Source organism: Lepidochelys olivacea (assembly GCF_965140295.1).
Source record: "Lepidochelys olivacea isolate rLepOli2 genome assembly, chromosome: 10".
NCBI classification, from domain to species: Eukaryota; Metazoa; Chordata; order Testudines; family Cheloniidae; genus Lepidochelys; species Lepidochelys olivacea.
In genome coordinates this window covers 79624315-79638145 of record NC_140420.1, presented here as the reverse complement: position 1 = coordinate 79638145, position 13831 = coordinate 79624315, and the positions used below count along the sequence as shown (strand labels likewise).

Below are 13831 nucleotides of genomic sequence, written 5' to 3'. Positions count from 1 at the left end.
CTTTAAAAAATAGTAATACTCTGAGTTTCCAACCAAAATATCAGGGCATGATAGCACAGTGTATCTTTCTGGTATAACATTTGTCTACCTGGTTCTTTCTCTTTCTAATGTGTCATGTCCCACACTGGTTTTGTCCATATTCATTTTCAAGAGCTATTTCCACTCTAAAGATCAGGTTCTTCACTGATCCTTAACTGCAGTCATCACAGAACCCACCAAAGGGAATTCCCCTCTTGTTCTAGGAGAGTGACTTAGCTAGAGCAGATTGTGTGGTCTTTATTTTCACTGTTAAAAAAGCTGTATTTTTTTAAATTTCAGAGTAACTAATGTGCATGAATCTATCCGAGCTATCCCAAGGTAAAAACACAGAAGTCCAGGCACATCAGTTTTACCAGGAGGTATACAGCTCTATACACCTTCCAGGGGTTAATCTCAGTGAGTTTATCTCACATTAAAACTGAAGTGCCCGGTCTTCACTATGTTTTACCAAGGGATAGCTCTCACTCATTTATGTGCATTGGTTTCCCTGAAGTGCAAAATACACCCTTTTCAACACTGAAGACAACTTAGGTCCTTCCCATCTCTTCCCCGTCTCATCCACCACCCCGTCTTTGTTGTCTTTAACCATCCTGCCACTTTCTGTTGTGTGTGTGTGTTTTTTTTAAACATGGTGATCACTACCCTGCTACTGTCACTGGACCCTCTCTCTCCTAGAGGCTTAAAGTATCCTGCTCCCTCCCATGGCAGAATTCCCAAGAAGAGATCAGGGGTCACTGAGAAATTAATCTCATTGAATTCCCTTCCAATGCTGCCTTAATGAGAGGAGGGGGAATAGTCTGGAGACTGGATTCACCCTCCAAACGACACAGATCCCGGGTCCCACTGGGGAAATGAAGCTCCAGCCACTGCAGAAGAGATGCATCTCCACATTGCTTCACTCAGCCAGTCCTTTAAAATCTATTTCATTAGGATTAGTGGGAGTAGATGGCATGTGGCGAGGGGAGACTATATCCCACAGTGTGTATGATGATCAAAAGAAAGTTTGATTAAAAAACAGTGTGTAGATTAAAGGCTAATTGGGTCTTCTTTCATTAATAGCAGCCTTTATTTCTTGCAAAAGTTAAATAGCTTTGTAATTAACAATGACATGCTTAGGCTGCTGAAGGCTGAGTTAAACTCTCTATTTCTGGCTCTTTCTTGGATTAAAAGCAGGAGAGAAGGCTTTTCTGTTATTCGATCCTTTTCCCCTCTTGTTTGTTGTCCCTTTAAAGAGGAATGTCAGATTCTTTTTTCTCACCTGTTGTGTTGGTATTTCCAGTGTGAATTAGCACTGATATAATCTAGCTTGCTTAGTCTTAACTACTCAAGTAATCCAGAGATGCTTGGCTCTGCCTTTCGTTCGGTGGTGCCTTTTTTCACCCTTCTCATGTCAGTGATGATGATGCACTATGAAAAGTGGTAGATAGGGAGGGGGTCAGATACTTTTCTTTTTTGAATTGTAAGTCCACCCAATTCTGCATTGTCTAGTTGGAGTGAGATCTCTTTGGGACAGGGACCAGTCTTTTTACATGTCTGTAAAATGCATAGAACAGTTCAGAGTGCAGTGTAACACTAATTGCTAATTCAGTGTCCTGTCTCTGCTAGGTTCTCATCTTTAGTTCCTTGAAGTCCCCAAGAAAACTCCCATTGCCTTCAGCAGGAGTGCAAGCTGGCCTCTGTGGCTGGGATCATTTTGTTAGTGATGAATTTGGGATACAATAAATCAAAGGATTGACCTTGTTGCTAAGGAGTTGGACTAACATCGGCAGCTGCTTTGTGACGTTCCTGCTCACGAAACTCTGGCTGAATCGTTTGGTTACAACTTATATGACCCCTCGCTAGTTAAATACTGGTAATTTTTCAACAGAGAGTGCCATTGGGGCTGAATTGTACTGAGCAGAGTGCTGCTTTTCCATTATAGAGGAATGTTTATTAGGAAGTGCATTGAGCCCATCAATCTCATTTTATTGGTGACCTAAGATGGATGCGACTCACGTCCAGAGGTGAAAGGCTAGAGAATTAACCTACTTCAGCATCTTACCATATAGCTTTGGGAATTTAACTTTGAGGGAGGAGTTTGTCTTTGTGGCATTTGCTTTTATTGCCTCACTAGGCAAGATTAAAAAACAAAACAATCAGACATGAAAAGTGCACACTTTTTTCCCCCATTGGTGTCTTAAAAATGGTCCCTACCAGTCTGGGAGTTGTACAAAATGATATCCCCCTCTCTACATATATTTATACGTGACAGAGCTTTCCAGTGAGCTGCCTCTGAAGACAAACTGCATCCTCCGGGTAGTAGATTAGAGCAACTATGATTTAGTATACTTTGTTTGCTAAGGGAAGCTTTTGGCGAAGCAAGTGCATAAACTACAGAATCTTTTTTTGAAACAACAAGGGTTCAAATGCCCTTCAGGAAGGATTTTTAAATTGTACCAACTAGATTAGCATCTGTGGTAAATAAAGCAGCTTTGAATGCTTCCTACTGCTTTAAAAAAGAACGTTACATGGGTCTTTTGTTGTTTTGCCCTTTGAGCAGAGCGTAATTGAGGATTTCCCTTTAAAAAGTGCGGCAGGTGGAAAGAGCCCCTAATTCACTAAATGGACTGCTTTTTGTCTGGGAGACCAGTGCTTTCTTCAGTCTGTCCCTTTTAATCTTTTCTTGCAGATCAGATTTATATAAAGCATCCACAGGAGAAATTTGTCCTAGGTAGCACAAGGGGCAGAGATCCAGGCATTACAAAAGTGTAGGGGAAGGCAGAAAGCACCATATTCTCCCCACCACCCCAACCCTTGTATATTGATCCTTGGCAGGAAAAAAAGTCAAAGGGGACAGGACAATGGAAATTCACTTTTTCTTCATATTTTGGGTTATGGAGTATTTCAATTACCAGATGGCTTTTTATTTTTAATTTTCAAGGCTAGTATTCTGTTTCCATTCACTTTCTCATATCTATCCCTATGCAATGTGACTGGATGGCTCAGAGGTTCGATAATGGCAAATGGAGTTCTTTAGCTTGAGGTTGTTGGTTCAAACCTGACCCAGGTCAGTCGTGTCTGAACCTGGTTGTGTCGTGGTGGTGCTCTCTGGGATGAAGCTAGGTGATCTTAGCTTGCCTCCCGTGGGCAATTATTTGTGTTACAAAACTATTGTCAGTATTACGACTGATTGGCCCCCTTCCTAGCAGTCTTGATAGAGAAACTGTGGATTTCACTGGTGGAATCTCTACTCTGTCAGCCAGAGTGGTGCTCCATCACGGTCCGTTGAGGCACATGAGGATGTTTGTGGTTCTGTCAGTTGCCAGCTCAAGTTGCAACCTTTGAATTCTCTTTCGAGCAATGAAGAATGACATTCCCATCAGACAGAGGACGGGGAGCTGCGCTTGCCAGGTCTGGGGGCAGCCTATGAGCACAGCAGGGCCTGCCTGATTCACTAGAGGAAGTCAAGAAGTCTCTTAAGCCCAACGGCCGCAACTAATCTCTGGTTGCTCAATGCTTATGCCCACAGCTACGATTTCTTCTGTGCTTGCCTTGTTCCCAGCCTTCTTCCAGCCCTGCTCCTGCCCAGTCTGTTCCAGCCCTGCTTCCCTACTGGAGTCCTGGCTTTGGTTCCTGACTTTGGCTCAGACCCTTTGGCTCTGATTACTGGCTGTGACCCCTGGCTTCAGTTTCTTGCTCCTGCTCTGATCACTAGATCTGATTCCAGTTCCAGCTACTAGGCCTGACCACCCACATCTGGGTTCCTGACAGTTATTACAATAGTAAGATAAGGTGGTATTATGTATGAGTGAGTTTTGGAAACGGGTTTTTATCATGATTTTTAAATAGTATATTCCATAACTAATATTTTAAATAATATCAGCGACAAATTGCCATATATAATTTTGTATTCTACTCGTGTGACAATTCATACCTTAGCATTATGCTGGGTTTACAATATTGCATATATGGTGTCATTTTATTTAAAAAAAAAATTATATGAAAATATTGTTGGCGCCATCTGGCCTGATTGTGAAACATCTGTGCAGTAGAAGTAACAATTCTAAAGCTTCCTGCCATCTGGATGAATTCCAGTACTTGCAGTTTGATGCATGTGATGCAACAACGCACTGACACAGCAGTCAAGGGTTCTTATGATGAAATGAAAAATAGTGGTGTCTGTGATCAGTGTAAAAGTCGGACAGTTGAGGAAAACTCTGAATCAGCAGTTTGAACTTCCTGAATAGTCATAGCAGTTGGTTGTATCATGTCAGATTTGTTGATTTCCTCCCCCCCCCGGCCCGTGGATCATTAAAATCTTAAATGTTGGCCTGTGATTTTAAATTTCTCTTGGCCAGCAGTCCTGTAACTTAAAGTATATTTTCTAAGGGTATGTCTACACTACGAAATTAGGTCGAATTTATAGAAGTCGGTTTTTTAGAAATCGTTTTTATATATTCGAGTGTGTGTGTCCCCACAGAAAATGCTCTAAGTGCATTATCTCGGCGGAGTGCTTCCACAGTACCAAGGCAAGTGTCGACTTCTGGAGTGTTGCACTGTGGGTAGCTATCCCACAGTTCCCGCAGTCTCCGGAAATGAGATTCAAAAGTTCGCGGTTCTTTTCCTGTCTACCTGGCCAGTGCATCTGAGTTGAGAGTGCTGTCCAGAGTGGTCACAGTGGAGCACTCTGGGATAGCTCCCGGAGGCCAATACCATCGAATTGTGTCCACAGTACCCCAAATTCGACCCGGCAAGGCCGATTTAAGCGCTAATCCACTTGTCAGGGGTGGAGTAAGGAAATAGATTTTAAGAGCCCTTTAAGTCGAAAAAAAGGGCTTCATCGTGTGGACGGGTGCAGGTTTACATCGATTTAACGCTGCCAAATTCGACCTAAAGTCCTAGTGTAGACCAGGGCTATGTCTTAACAGGTTTCAAACAATATTTTTTTCATCTTTGTAGAAATGTGTTATGCCAGTGTTAGTGGTTTTTGTAAGAGCCTTTGTGATATGTTATTCAGGCACCCAGCATTCTGTGCATCAATAATGCCTCATAAATAAATGAAAATGATATAACCATACATAAACACTTTATAGCAGAGAACATATATGCTCTCTCTCTCTGATTTTATAGGTGTGTGTTTCTGTGGGTGTCTGTGTGTACACACACACACACACACACGGTGTGGAAGGCCATTGTTCCTGTGGCCTTAGTAACTATGGAATTGAAGTGACAATGGGAAACACGTTCTCAGCTCAGAGAGAACACAGTTTGTTTGGAATTCCTCCTTTTATGCCCACTTTGTGTGTAACTTCACACAGGTTCTCCTGGGCTGAGTAACAGGGATACACAAGAACTCTCCCCCTCCCCACCAGCCTTCCTAGCTACACACGCCTTTGGAGCAGTGTTCTTAGTTCCTGTCCCTGCTGAGTCTTTCCTCCAAGGGACTAGCTCCCCATTCTCTATCCTTCCTAGCTGGGTCCTGCTCTCTGCAGGCTGGCCCTCCCCCAGCCCCTCTGTATGGGTGCTAAGGAGAATCGCTGTAGAGCGGCTCAGGCAGCTGCCTTGCCCCTTTCAGTCTCTCATTGAGCTCAGGCTGATGTTCCTGTCTCCCAGCATGCCTGGTTCTTGATCACATGCTCCCATCCCTGTGCTTGCTCATTCCCTCTACCTTGGGAGGCAGGCAAGAGTGAGCCCCAGCCCTCTTAAAGGGCCAGCATACCCTGTGATTCAGACAAGGTATGGGGCAACTATTAAGGTAAGGGAGAGTGTGCGGACCTCATTGGTAAAGATGTGTCAGGCTTGATTCTCTTCTCCTTATGCCATTGTAAATTAAGAGTAATTCCCTTGAGGTCAAGGGAGTTACACTAGTGTAAGTGAGAGGATAATGAGGTCCCACCAAGGGAAGGTGATATGGAGAAGATGGGGTGGAAGGAGGACACTTCATGGACATGAAAAGAGAGAGGAGTGAAGGAGAAGAATGTAACAGCAGAAGGGGTGGTGTGAGGCTATAGAAAGTCTCAAAGTTGATAAACATTTAAAGAAAAAATTAAGGCACCCTGGTTATCTGGGAAAAGGAGGTAGAATGACTTGCTATTTCTGTAGAATGACAAGAGAAACACTTTTCTGCATACTCCAGGCTGTAGGCAGGAAATACAACAATCGAAGGACACAACAGGCGGGATCAAGGTTAAACAATGCTCACGCGTGTATTTGGGTTAGCAGCGCTCCAGTGCAGGGGGGGGGGGGTTGTGGGAAGCAAACATGAAAGAGTCACAGATACAGTCAAATGTGAATTCACTTTCAAAGTCAAATATCCAAGCATATATTTCTTCGGTTTAGTTGCTTAGTTCTAGGTAGCCCTTTAAATGGAGAGTTCCCAAAGACAGGCTGGTGCAAATTGGCATAGTTCCATCAAAGTCAATGGAGTCTGTGTATTGCTTTTGAGGCTTTATGTAACCTTCTCCCTGCTACACTTCTGCTTTAATATCTCTCTGCTCCCCACCTCATTCTTGAGTCTTCTCCCGCTTTCCTCTCCCTCTGTCTTCACTGCTCTTCAGTGGTGTTATGCTGATTTGCTCTAGTGAAGGATCTATACTGAATAAGACAATTACTGGATTATAATGCATGCCATGTGATTATTGAGAAATCATCGTAAGTGATAATTGCCACCAATGCAATCAATTCACGTTTATTATGGGCTTGTCAATCCTCAGTAAGTAACTGAGTTAGTCCAGTCTGTGTCAGTTCCCATTTTTTGCTCCCCTTGCATGAATAATGGTTGTATATGAATCTTCGAATTACAGTTTAATGCAAAGAAGTTTTAAGCTATATTGTTGGCTCTGGCAGCCAGAGCTGCTGTGGTGTTTGTGGCTTGTGGGGCTGACACTCTGCTGCGGGAGGTGCAGCATGTCCGTCCTTCAGCATCCGTGTAGTGCTATCCGGTGCGGAGCAAGGCCGTGATCCATTTGGCATGGGTGGTGCTGCTGATGGTTCTTACCGTGGCCCACATGTTGCAGTCCAAGGCCTAGGTTGCTCGGCCCATAGTCATGCTGATAAGCACCTACTTGCACGAGTAGTTGCATGAGGTGAGTGCAAGCAGCAGGATTCTGGATGTCCCTATGTGGACAAGCTCCCTTGCATCACTGCCTCCTTGCATGCTTGTGTGTGAGGCACTTACCCTTAGTGGGCACGGTGAAACTCCAGAAGATGGCAAACGTTTTCACCCCAAAAAGGAATTGTGACTGTGATGGATAGTCTGGGAGCGTGGAGACATCTTGAAATCCATAAGGTTGAAAAGCAAGAGGGCGTGTGAAATGAAATACATGTTTTAAATTAAAGTTGTTTTCTTAACCACTCCTTTCCGTCCCTCTCTAATGGAATTATTTTCCTCTGCTCTGATGTAGTTTTAGAGCGGGGAGGTGGGAGTGGGGGAGGAGGGGCAGGGAGGAGAGAGAGAAATAGCAAGTAAATCCAGTTAACCTTTAAAAAGCACTCCTAGTGCACATACAAAATCTGAGCTAGCATCTTTTTCACTTTCTCCTATTGTAGTCTCCTCCAGCTGTGACCCTCCCTGACTGGTTCCTTGTTCTTTGTCATACAATAGCTTCCCTGATGTTTAGAGCTATCAGAAGTAGGGGGACAAATCTCAAACAGATTCCCTTGTTGATTCAGAAGAAGAGCTACGGATAACCTGGGTCAATTTTTTTTTCTTCCCATTTTTGGCTGCCTTATACCTTTTTAAACTCTAACTGAAAATGAATCAATATCACTACAAGGACATTTGACGAGCATATAAAACAGAAGAAAAGTGACATACGACAGTGCCATATCTGATAAAACAGGGTCATCAATAGGACCCTCAGTGAACTTTCATGTGTTTACTTAGTCTTCGTATACATCCGATGAAGTGAGCTGTAGCTCACAGAAGCTTACGCTCAAATAAATTGGTTAGTCTCTAAGGTGCCGCAAGTCCTCCTGTTCTTTTTGCGGATACAGACTAACACGGCTGCTACTCTGAAACTTGTAAGCTCTGTTATTCTAATGGCAACAGAGAACCATTCAGAAAGCTGGTGTGGAACAATCTTTCAGATTTCCCAAGATAATTTAATAACCTATATATGCCACTCTCCACTTCCACCTTAAATGGTGAACACAGAAATCATATACAGTGTTTCCCCTTTACATTACCATTAGGAACTTGCGTGTGAGGAATGATTCTTTTGTCTTATCACTTCCTCTGAATTCCTTACCACAGATCCTGCTGATATTAAGCTTGCTGGGAAGCAGTGACGCCAGATGAGCCTGTCACTTCAAGTATTAAGTCCAAATGGTTCCATACAGTGACATTAGTTATGCTGTGCAATATACTGCATGATGTCTTATGAAAACCACCAGGCTCCTATACAGCTTAATGCAAATAGATTGTATTTTAATTATTAAACAGGCCTTCAAAATGTGTGTGGAACTTAGCAAGTAACCATGGAGGGTGAAATTGTGTCTTAAAAAAAAGTCTGTGATTTAGGAGATGAAGTCCCATTTTCAAAAGTGACTTAGGGACAGATTTGCAGAAGTATTTAGGTGCCTAAAGATGCTTAGTGGGATTTCCAAAAGTGTCTTGGCACTGAACTCCCATTGAAATCAAGGAGCACTAAATTCACTTAAAATCTCAGCAACAAGAATTAAAGATGAGCATAGATAAAGGAAATGTTGACTGCAGGGAGTTTGGATCTGATCTCACTAACTGCTGAAGCCAACAAAAGTTTGCCCTTGGATCAGATTCTGCCTCCCTTCCCCCGTGACTAGTGAGCTCTCAGCATAAGTGACAGAGGTAGAATCTGGCTCAGAAACTTCACTGGGAGCAGGAGCACGTCTCTTGTCTTTATACAGGACTGTAAAGAACCAAACCTACTTTTGCAATAAGAAAAGGAGTACTTGTGGCACCTTAGAGACTAACCAATTTATTAGAGCATAAGCTTTCGTGAGCTACAGCTCACTCTCTCAGATGCATATTGTGGAAACTGCAGCAGGCTTTATATATACACAGAGAATATGAGACTAACCAATTTATTAGAGCATAAGCTTTCGTGAGCTACAGCTCACTTCCTCAGATGCATATCGTGGAAACTGCAGCAGGCTTTATATATACACAGAGAATATGAAACAATACCTACTCCCACCCCACTGTCCTGCTGGTAATAGCTTATCTAAAGTGATCATCAGGTGGGCCATTTCCAGCACAAATCCAGGTTTTCTCACCCTCCACCCCCCCACACAAATTCACTCTCCTGCTGGTGATAGCCCATCCAAAGTGACAACTCTTTACACAATGTGCATGACAATCAAGTTGGGCTATTTCCTGCACAAATCCAGGTTTTCTCACATCCCCCCCATCCCCATACACACACAAACTCACTCTCCTGCTGGTAATAGCTCATCCAAACTGACCACTCTTCAAGTTAAAATCCAAGTTAAACCAGAACATCTGGGGGAGGGCGGGGTAGGAAAAAACAAGAGGAAACAGGCTACCTTGCATAATGACTTAGCCACTCCAAGTCTCTATTTAAGCCTAAATTAATAGTATCCAATTTGCAAATGAATTCCAATTCAGCAGTTTCTCGCTGGAGTCTGGATTTGAAGTTTTTTTGTTTTAAGATAGCGACCTTCATGTCTGTGATTGCGTGACCAGAGAGATTGAAGTGTTCTCCGACTGGTTTATGAATGTTATAATTCTTGACATCTGATTTGTGTCCATTTATTCTTTTATGTAGAGACTGTCCAGTTTGACCAATGTACATGGCAGAGGGGCATTGCTGGCACATGATGGCATATATCACATTGGTGGATGTGCAGGTGAACGAGCCTCTGATAGTGTGGCTGATGTTATTAGGCCCTGTGATGGTGTCCCCTGAATAGATATGTGGGCACAATTGGCAACGGGCTTTGTTGCAAGGATAAGTTCCTGGGTTAGTGGTTCCTGGGTTAGTGGTTAGGCTGTTGTGTGGTATGTGGTTGTTGGTGAGTATTTGCTTCAGGTTGCGGGGCTGTCTGTAGGCAAGGACTGGCCTGTCTCCCAAGATTTGTGAGAGTGTTGGGTCATGGAAAAGAAGCCCTTGAGGAATTCCACCATGATTTCAACAATTTCCATCCCACCACCAACCTCAGCCTGGTCCAGTCCACACAAGAGATCCACTTCCTGGACACTACAGTGCTAATAAACAATGGTCACATAAACACCACCCTATACCGGAAACCTACTGACCGCTATTCCTACCTGCATGCCTCCAGCTTTCACCCTGACCACACCACACGATCCATCGTCTACAGCCAAGCTCTGCGATACAACCGCATTTGCTCCAACCCCTCAGACAGAGACAAACACCTACAAGATCTCTGTCAAGCTTTCTTACAACTACAATACCCACCTGCAGAAGTAAAGAAACAGATTGATAGAGCCAGAAGAGTTCCCAGAAGTTACCTACTACAGGACAGGCCTAACAAAGAAAATAACAGAACGCCACTAGCCGTCACCTTCAGCCCCCAACTAAAACCCCTCCAACGCATTATTAAGGATCTACAACCTATCCTAAAGGATGACCCAACACTCTCACAAATCTTGGGAGACAGGCCAGTCCTTGCCTACAGACAGCCCCGCAACCTGAAGCAAATACTCACCAACAACCACATACCACACAACAGCCTAACCACTAACCCAGGAACCCAGGAACCACTAACCCAGGAACTTATCCTTGCAACAAAGCCCGTTGCCAATTGTGCCCACATATCTATTCAGGGGACACCATCACAGGGCCTAATAACATCAACCACACTATCAGAGGCTCGTTCACCTGCACATCCACCAATGTGATATATGCCATCATGTGCCAGCAATGCCCCTCTGCCATGTACATTGGTCAAACTGGACAGTCTCTACATAAAAGAATAAATGGACACAAATCAGATGTCAAGAATTATAACATTCATAAACCAGTCGGAGAACACTTCAATCTCTCTGGTCACGCAATCACAGACATGAAGGTCGCTATCTTAAAACAAAAAAACTTCAAATCCAGACTCCAGCGAGAAACTGCTGAATTGGAATTCATTTGCAAATTGGATACTATTAATTTAGGCTTAAATAGAGACTTGGAGTGGCTAAGTCATTATGCAAGGTAGCCTGTTTCCTCTTGTTTTTTCCTACCCCCCCCTCCCCCAGATGTTCTGGTTTAACTTGGATTTTAACTTGAAGAGTGGTCAGTTTGGATGAGCTATTACCAGCAGGAGAGTGAGTTTGTGTGTGTATGGGGGTGGGGGGGATGTGAGAACCTGGATTTGTGCAGGAAATAGCCCAACTTGATTGTCATGCACATTGTGTAAAGAGTTGTCACTTTGGATGGGCTATCACCAGCAGGAGAGTGAATTTGTGTGGGGGGGTGGAGGGTGAGAAAACCTGGATTTGTGCTGGAAATGGCCCACCTGATGATCACTTTAGATAAGCTATTACCAGCAGGACAGTGGGGTGGGAGTAGGTATTGTTTCATATTCTCTGTGTATATATAAAGCCTGCTGCAGTTTCCACGATATGCATCTGAGGAAGTGAGCTGTAGCTCACGAAAGCTTATGCTCTAATAAATTGGTTAGTCTCTAAGGTGCCACAAGTCCTCCTTTTCTTTTTGTCAATACAGACTAACACGGCTGTTACTCTGAAACCTGTACTTTTGCAATATGAGCCTGATGTTTTCAAAGGTGCTGAGTACTTGCAGCAGCTCCTGTTGACTTCTCCGGGAATTGTGGGTGCTCAGCATCTATGAGAGCAAACCCCCAAAACAACAATATGTGCTGGTGGGGAGAGTGAAACTAACTGGCCCACTGCTGCTTGCAATGGTGCTCTTGGTGGCCATGCTAGCTTTCAGTGTATTCATATAGTGCTGTAAGTTCTGTGCGTTCAGCATTCATCACTTTGGCCCTGTGGAAGGTAATGGAGCAAAGGAGCAGGAAACTTTAGTAACAAAAAGTAAACTTAAAAATGTGTGATGGGTTGAAATGGCCAGAGGAAGTGACTTCAGGGCACATGTCATTTGTAGGTTTTTAGGGGGAGCCATTTATGAAATTGGTGCTCAGTCGTTTCTGGTTCCCTGCTTGTTTTCAGTCAGGGAACAGGGTGAAATGGGCTAATTGCTCGGAAAGCAGAGCTCTGAAAATCCACATATCTCCATAGCCCATTTTTGTGGCCTGTGGATGGAGGCGGACCCAGATTTTATATCTAAAGCCCTGCAAATCTGCCGATCGCTGCTTTATACCCGTGGAGCACTCCTGTGGATCGTAGATTGGATGCGAATACACATTTTGTATCCACACTGGGCTCTATTGAAAAGCGCCTGTTAGCAATTCTGAACTGAGTGCTGTGTAAAAGAACCCATAAGACATCAAAACAGATGTCCGGTTCTCCTCTCCCCCGTGTGGTTTTACTGTATCTGTAATCAAGATCCACCTAGAGCTAGATCACCATGGAGAAATCTATATTTGCTGCAGGGCCAGGCCTGGTATAAACTCCTCTCTGGACTGCATACAGAGACACTGCCAATGCTTTCCTCTTACAGACTTTTTTCTGTAAGACTGTAGCATTTCACTTTAAATGCACATGTGGTTGTGTCTTGGGACTATACACACTCTGGGGGTTTGGCAGCCAAGGGTTAATGAAGCAATGGTCTGTTCAATCAGAGCTGATTGGCAGCCCCACACAGCAGCTGTGAGGATAAGAGGGCAGGGTGGTGGCCAGAGAGACTGAGAAGGGATTTTTGCAGCAGACTGAGAAGCTTCCAGAAAATCCAACACTCCAGAGGCTGGGGGAGCCTACAGAACAGGAGAGGTAGGCAGGAGCTTAGGGAGCAGCAAGGGACTGCGAAAGGCTGGCTCTGGCTGCGCCAAACGAGGGTCCTGAGCTGGAACCCAATGGAGAGGGCTGGAAACCCATCCCCTACCCACTCCAGCCAGGGGCTTTTGGAGGAAAGGGTCTTAAAGGCAGGAGACCGAGGGCTGATTAGCCCCCACTAGAGCCACGGCTTCTGGCTCCCCACTATCCTAAAGGGAAAGGAGACTACTGAGGTTCTGGCCAGGAGGGCTCTGGTCACAACAAGGTCTTGACAAATGCAAAACGGGGTGTGGTGTTATAAAGGGGGATGGCAGCAGGTTGGTGTACCCCCTGTCTTGCCACAAAAGGGGAGCTAACAGACAAGGCCCCCATATTACAGGTTGGTTATATTGTGGTACATGCAATCCCCTTAATAAATATTTCTTAAAGTCCTCCAGGGAGATTCTGCTTGAAACTTGGAGCATTAGTGATATCATTGGGGAAAAAAAAAATAAAATTGGGGTTGGAAGGTTAAATTTCTCTCAGTCTCAGTATTTCAACCATTGATATTTTCACTTTCTAAACCTCACTTTCTTGGATACAGTGGGTAAAGAGACACTGTCAACCTATTTATGCCCAAAGTTTACTGTGCTTTAAAAATACAAATCCCATGTAACATCCCTGATGAATATTACGATTATTTATTTGTATTACTGGAGCACCTAGCAGCCCTGGTCATAGATCAGAACCCCATTATGCTCGGCACTGGACAAACAGAACAAACAGATGGTTTCATGCCCACAATCCAAATTCATAGACTTGGCAAAATCCTGAGGTCTTTACTGCCTCAGTAAGGAATCAGAAACTACCCCAATACCTAGGGAGATGCACATCATGTATGCAGTCTTGAAAAAAGACTCAAGTTTTTTTTAAAAGCAGACCAGCTATCTTCTGCAGCATCTTTGT

The 13831-nt window shown here is 44.0% G+C and overlaps 1 protein-coding gene across 1 annotated transcript in view; it reads left to right on the top strand.

The window, feature by feature from the left end:
* MEGF11 (multiple EGF like domains 11) overlaps positions 1-13831 on the top strand; it is a 382058-nt gene that overhangs the window by 115560 nt on the left and 252667 nt on the right. The window lies entirely within an intron of this gene.